General features: G+C 28.0%; 2 non-coding genes across 2 annotated transcripts; both read left to right on the top strand.

Annotated features, from left to right (window-relative positions):
- The first annotated feature begins 4,498 nt into the window (after positions 1 to 4,498).
- Positions 4,499 to 6,487, top strand: LOC128923987 (small subunit ribosomal RNA). The gene has a single exon (XR_008472698.1). It is a non-coding gene; the product is annotated as a small subunit ribosomal RNA (ribosomal RNA).
- Positions 6,488 to 6,995: 508 nt separating this feature from the next.
- LOC128923986 (5.8S ribosomal RNA) lies at positions 6,996 to 7,174 on the top strand. The gene has a single exon (XR_008472697.1). It is a non-coding gene; the product is annotated as a 5.8S ribosomal RNA (ribosomal RNA).
- The last annotated feature ends 326 nt before the right edge of the window (positions 7,175 to 7,500 follow it).

Genomic DNA, 7,500 nt, shown 5'->3' with positions numbered 1-7,500 from the left:
ATATTGTATAGTTGTTAGAGAGAATCTTATAACATAAAGATACAGATTTTTGAACGCAAAGTACTTTATTTCTCAATATTCATTGAGAACATAAGGTAGTGTTATATAGATTGTTATCAAACGACTATTACAATATACTGAAAAACAATTGTGAAATATACAAAAATTAATATATTGTATAGTTGTTAGAGAGAATCTTATAACATAAAGATACAGATTTTTGAACGCAAAGTACTTTATTTCTCAATATTCATTGAGAACATAAGGTAGTGTTATATAGATTGTTATCAAACGACTATTACAATATACTGAAAAACAATTGTGAAATATACAAAAATTAATATATTGTATAGTTGTTAGAGAGAATCTTATAACATAAAGATACAGATTTTTGAACGCAAAGTACTTTATTTCTCATATTCATTGAGAACATAAGGTAGTGTTATATAGATTGTTATCAAACGACTATTACAATATACTGAAAAACAATTGTGAAATATACAAAAATTAATATATTGTATAGTTGTTAGAGAGAATCTTATAACATAAAGATACAGATTTTTGAACGCAAAGTACTTTATTTCTCAATATTCATTGAGAACATAAGGTAGTGTTATATAGATTGTTATCAAACGACTATTACAATATACTGAAAAACAATTGTGAAATATACAAAAATTAATATATTGTATAGTTGTTAGAGAGAATCTTATAACATAAAGATACAGATTTTTGAACGCAAAGTACTTTATTTCTCAATATTCATTGAGAACATAAGGTAGTGTTATATAGATTGTTATCAAACGACTATTACAATATACTGAAAAACAATTGTGAAATATACAAAAATTAATATATTGTATAGTTGTTAGAGAGAATCTTATAACATAAAGATACAGATTTTTGAACGCAAAGTACTTTATTTCTCAATATTCATTGAGAACATAAGGTAGTGTTATATAGATTGTTATCAAACGACTATTACAATATACTGAAAAACAATTGAAATATACAAAAATGAATATATAATGGTATATTGAATAGTTGTTAGAGAGAACCTTAACATAAAGATACAGCTTTGAACGCAAAGTTATCAAACGACTTTTACAATATACTGAAAAGCAATTGAAATATACAAAAATTAATATAATGGTATATTGTATAATATAAAAACTAAGTTTGGTTAAACGGCGGGCATAAAAATGATTTTATTTACGTAGCCAAATGCATCGTCATCTTATTAGTGACGCGCAAAAAGGAATTCAGGAGATTCCTACTGTCCCTATTTGCGAAGAGCCGAAACCACATATAAAGAGCCAAAACGCCGAAACCACGTATATTTGCATATAAAAAAAACTAAGTTTGGTTAAACGGCGGGCATAAAAATGATTTTATTTACGTAGCCAAATGCATCGTCATCTTATTAGTGACGCGCAAAAAGGAATTCAGGAGATTCCTACTGTCCCTATTTGCGAAGAGCCGAAACCACATATAAAGAGCCAAAAGGCCGAAAAAACGTATATTTGCATATAAAAAAAACTAAATTTGGTTAAACGGCGGGCATAAAAATGATTTTATTTACGTAGCCAAATGCATCGTCATCTTATTAGTGACGCGCAAAAAGGAATTCAGGAGATTCCTACTGTCCCTATTTGCGAAGAGCCGAAACCACATATAAAGAGCCAAAACGCCGAAACCACGTATATTTGCATATAAAAAAAACTAAGTTTGGTTAAACGGCGGGCATAAAAATGATTTTATTTACGTAGCCAAATGCATCGTCATCTTATTAGTGACGCGCAAAAAGGAATTCAGGAGATTCCTACTGTCCCTATTTGCGAAGAGCCGAAACCCCATATAAAGAGCCAAAACGCCGAAACCACGTTCATACAAGTAAAAAAATTTCATATAAATACTAAATAATTTTCATATAGATACTAAGTTTATGAATTCATACAAGTAAATAATTTTCATATAAATACTAAATAATTTTCATATAGATACTAAGTTAATGAATTCATACAAGTTAAAAATTTTCATATAAATACTAAATAATTTTCATATAGATACTAAGTTAATGAATTCATACAAGTTAAAAATTTTCATATAAATACTAAATAATTTTCATATAGATACTAAGTTTATGAATTCATACAAGTAAAAAATTTTCATATAAATACTAAATAATTTTCATATAGATACTAAGTTTATGAATTCATACAAGTAAATAATTTTCATATAAATACTAAATAATTTTCATATAGATACTTAATAAATTTCATATAAATACTAATTAATTTTCATATAGATACTAAGTTAATGAATTCATACAAGTTAAAAATTTTCATATAAATACTAAATAATTTTCATATAGATACTAAGTTTATGAATTCATACAAGTAAAAAATTTTCATATAAATACTAAATAATTTTCATATAGATACTAAGTTAATGAATTCATACAAGTTAAAAATTTTCATATAAATACTAAATAATTTTCATATAGATACTAAGTTTATGAATTCATACAAGTAAAAAATGTTCATATAAATACTAAATAATTTTCATATAGATACTAAGTTTATGAATTCATACAAGTAAAAAATTTTCATATAAATACTAAATAATTTTCATATAGATACTAAGTTTATGAATTCATACAAGTTAAAAATTTTCATATAAATACTAAATAATTTTCATATAGATACTAAGTTTATGAATTCATACAAGTAAAAATTTTCATATAAATACTAAATAATTTTCATATAGATACTAAGTTTATGAATTCATACAAGTAAATAATTTTCATATAAATACTAAATAATTTTCATATAGATACTAAGTTAATGAATTCATACAAGTTAAAAATTTTCATATAAATACTAAATAATTTTCATATAGATACTAAGTTAATGAATTCATACAAGTTAAAAATTTTCATATAAATACTAAATAATTTTCATATAGATACTAAGTTAATGAATTCATACAAGTTAAAAATTTTCATATAAATACTAAATAATTTTCATATAGATACTAAGTTTATGAATTCATACAAGTAAATAATTTTCATATAAATACTAAATAATTTTCATATAGATACTAAGTTAATGAATTCATACAAGTTAAAAATTTTCATATAAATACTAAATAATTTTCATATAGATACTAAGTTAATGAATTCATACAAGTTAAAAATTTTCATATAAATACTAAATAATTTTCATATAGATACTAAGTTTATGAATTCATACAAGTAAAAAATTTTCATATAAATACTAAATAATTTTCATATAGATACTAAGTTTATGAATTCATACAAGTAAATAATTTTCATATAAATACTAAATAATTTTCATATAGATACTTAATAAATTTCATATAAATACTAATTAATTTTCATATAGATACTAATTTTCATATAAGTACTAAGTGTATGAATTCATACAACTAAATAATTTTCATATAAGTACAAAAAATTTAAAAAAAAAAATAAATGTTAAGCTATTTTTGATGTTGTAATATTTCTTATAAGCATAATGCTCATAGAAAATGATATAAATTACTTGTATATATATGAATTTAAAACTTTTATATGGTTAAAAAGATTTTCTCCATACGATTTCCGGTTGGTGAGGTGTACGTGGCAGAAAACATATATGTTGTATGAAACTTCAACATTAGTACTTGTATGAAAATTTTAATACTTGTATGAAATTGCATACTTAGTACTTATATGAAAATTATTTTCATATATTTATAAAGTATTTAAGTGTAATATATAAATGAGAGCAAAAAAATTTATTCCTGGTTTGCTACAGTTGGTTTAAATAGAAATAATTTTGTTAATAATGAAATGTTATTAATTGAGATTATTCTTCTATACCTAACATAATGTAGTCGTTTTTTTTTTAATTTAACTTTTTTGGGGTTTGTTCTTCTATTCACATAAAATATATGTGGGTAAAGAATAAAATTCAATAAAGTTAAATATTTATATTATTACGCTCGAATACTTTCATATCATATATGAAATAAAATGAAAAATAATTGAATTGAAATTATTAATTTCAAATCAAAAGAAAAACGTATATACTCTTAAAAAAAGATATATACACTATATGCATTGAAATAAAGTAAAATGTATAAAAAATGATATTATTTGAAAGTTTAACAAATACAAGAAGAAACATCGTCCTTACATTAATAATTATATTATATATGTATAGAGAACGAAAATTCTTTCTCACGATAAGATACACAGTCTCAAAGTCCGAATAAGACCGCAATAAATAATACAATAATATGAAATTTAAATGACATGAAGTAAATTATTTAATCCGACCATAGTAGAAGAAATTTCATAATTATTTATTGTCGCGATTTCGTTCTCCTTTGCATTGTGTATATGTCGTGTACTTAATTTTCAAATATTGAAAATATCATTATAAAAATTTATATAGTATAAAAAATATTATATAAATGAATAAAAAATATTATTCTGGTTGATCCTGCCAGTAGTTATATGCTTGTCTCAAAGATTAAGCCATGCATGTCTAAGTACAAACAAATTAAAAGTGAAACCGCAAAAGGCTCATTATATCAGTTATGGTTCCATAGATCGTTAACAGTTACTTGGATAACTGTGGTAATTCTAGAGCTAATACATGCAAAATAAACACGGACCTTTTGGAACGTGTGCTTTTATTAGGCTAAAACCAAGCGATCGTAAGATCGTTATATTGGTTGAACTCTAGATAACTTGCAGATCGTATGGTCTCGTACCGACGACAGATCTTTCAAATGTCTGCCCTATCAACTTTTGATGGTAGTATCTAGGACTACCATGGTTGCAACGGGTAACGGGGAATCAGGGTTCGATTCCGGAGAGGGAGCCTGAGAAACGGCTACCACATCTAAGGAAGGCAGCAGGCGCGTAAATTACCCACTCCCAGTTCGGGGAGGTAGTGACGAAAAATAACAATACAGGACTCATATCCGAGGCCCTGTAATTGGAATGAGTACACTTTAAATCCTTTAACAAGGACCTATTGGAGGGCAAGTCTGGTGCCAGCAGCCGCGGTAATTCCAGCTCCAATAGCGTATATTAAAGTTGTTGCGGTTAAAACGTTCGTAGTTGAATTTGTGCTTCATACGGGTAGTACAGCTATAATTGTGGTATGTACATTACCTTATGTATGCAAGCGTATTACCGGTGGAGTTCTTATATGTAATTAATACAATGTATTTTTTATATATTCCTCCTATTTAAACCTGCTTCAGTGCTCTTCATCGAGTGTTGTTGTGGGCCGGTACAATTACTTTGAACAAATTAGAGTGCTTAAAGCAGGCTCCAAATGCCTGAATATTTTGTGCATGGAATAATGAAATAAGACCTCTGTTCTACTTTCATTGGTTTTTAGATCAAGAGGTAATGATTAATAGAAGCAGTTTGGGGGCATTAGTATTACGACGCGAGAGGTGAAATTCTTGGACCGTCGTAAGACTAACTTAAGCGAAAGCATTTGCCAAAGATGTTTTCATTAATCAAGAACGAAAGTTAGAGGTTCGAAGGCGATCAGATACCGCCCTAGTTCTAACCATAAACGATGCCAGCTAGCAATTGGGTGTAGCTACTACTATGGCTCTCTCAGTCGCTTCCCGGGAAACCAAAGCTTTTGGGCTCCGGGGGAAGTATGGTTGCAAAGCTGAAACTTAAAGGAATTGACGGAAGGGCACCACCAGGAGTGGAGCCTGCGGCTTAATTTGACTCAACACGGAAAACTTACCAGGTCCGAACATAAGCGTGTAAGACAGATTGATAGCTCTTTCTCGAATCTATGGGTGGTGGTGCATGGCCGTTCTTAGTTCGTGGAGTGATTTGTCTGGTTAATTCCGATAACGAACGAGACTCAAATATATTAAATAGATGCTTTCAGGATTATGGTGTTGAAGCTTATATAGCCTTCATTCATGAGTTCATCTTGAATGTGCAAGTGTTTGAATGTGTTTATATAAGTGGAGCCGTACCTGTTGGTTTGTCCCATTATAAGGACACTAGCTTCTTAAATGGACAAATTGCGTCTAGCAGTAACGAGATTGAGCAATAACAGGTCTGTGATGCCCTTAGATGTCCTGGGCTGCACGCGCGCTACAATGAAAGTATCAACGTGTATTTCCTAGACCGAGAGGTCCGGGTAAACCGCTGAACCACTTTCATGCTTGGGATTGTGAACTGAAACTGTTCACATGAACTTGGAATTCCCAGTAAGTGTGAGTCATTAACTCGCATTGATTACGTCCCTGCCCTTTGTACACACCGCCCGTCGCTACTACCGATTGAATTATTTAGTGAGGTCTCCGGACGTGATCACTGTGACGCCTTGTGTTTCACGGTTGTTTCGCAAAAGTTGACCGAACTTGATTATTTAGAGGAAGTAAAAGTCGTAACAAGGTTTCCGTAGGTGAACCTGCGGAAGGATCATTATTGTGTTCCTATCCGTAAATATTATAAAAAAACAAACAAACAAACAAACAAACAAACAAACAAAAAAGAATAAAAAAGAAAAATTATTTTCTTTTTTTTCTTTTCATTCATTTATTTGAATGTTTTTCTTTTTTTTCTTTTTTTTTTTACTCCTTGTATTGTAGTATAATGAAAATTATATCGCATACATTGTATTTGAACGCAACAAACCTTTAAACATATATAGTTGTACTTATTATTTATAAAAATAATATAAATGATAAGTTAATTTGTTCTCATTAACGTGTAATTCCTTAAAAATATATAGAAATTAAATAAAATGTAATAAAAAAGGAATTACTGTTTTTGTTGGACTAAGACATGCGCAACTTGTAAATGTTTGGGTTGAAAATTACAATTTATTGAAAGATGTTTTAAAATAATTTATATATTATATACGAAAACGAAATGTTATTCTTTCAATAAATTAAAAACTCTTGACGTTAAATTAAAATAAACAAAAAATTATCACTCTAAGCGGTGGATCACTCGGCTCATGGGTCGATGAAGAACGCAGCTAACTGTGCGTCATCGTGTGAACTGCAGGACACATGAACATCGACATTTTGAACGCATATTGCAGTCCATGCTGTTATGTACTTTAATTAATTTTAAAGTGCTGCTTGGACTACATATGGTTGAGGGTTGTAAGACTATGCTAAATTAGTTGCTTATTCTTTTAGTCAATTAAAAGAATTTAAGCACATGGTATATTACTGGATTGTATTTTTCAATCCATAATATTAATAGCATAAAAAGAAATATAGAAAATATATTCTTGAACACCTCATATTTGAACGAAATTTTATAATAAATAAGAATCTTAGTATTCCCAAAAACAATAAAATTTCAATATTATTATTTCAAATAATATATACATTTAGAGGAACGTCTAGCATAAAATATTATTTTATTCTAGGATTGCCTTAAATGTAAAAAACCAAGAAAATAATATTGTTGTTATAATGAAGTAA

Source organism: Zeugodacus cucurbitae, unplaced genomic scaffold (genome assembly GCF_028554725.1).
Source record: "Zeugodacus cucurbitae isolate PBARC_wt_2022May unplaced genomic scaffold, idZeuCucr1.2 ctg00000165.1, whole genome shotgun sequence".
Taxonomy (NCBI): Eukaryota; Metazoa; Arthropoda; class Insecta; order Diptera; family Tephritidae; genus Zeugodacus; species Zeugodacus cucurbitae.
Note: the sequence above shows the minus strand (reverse complement) of the source record. Positions and strands in the feature narration are given on the sequence as shown.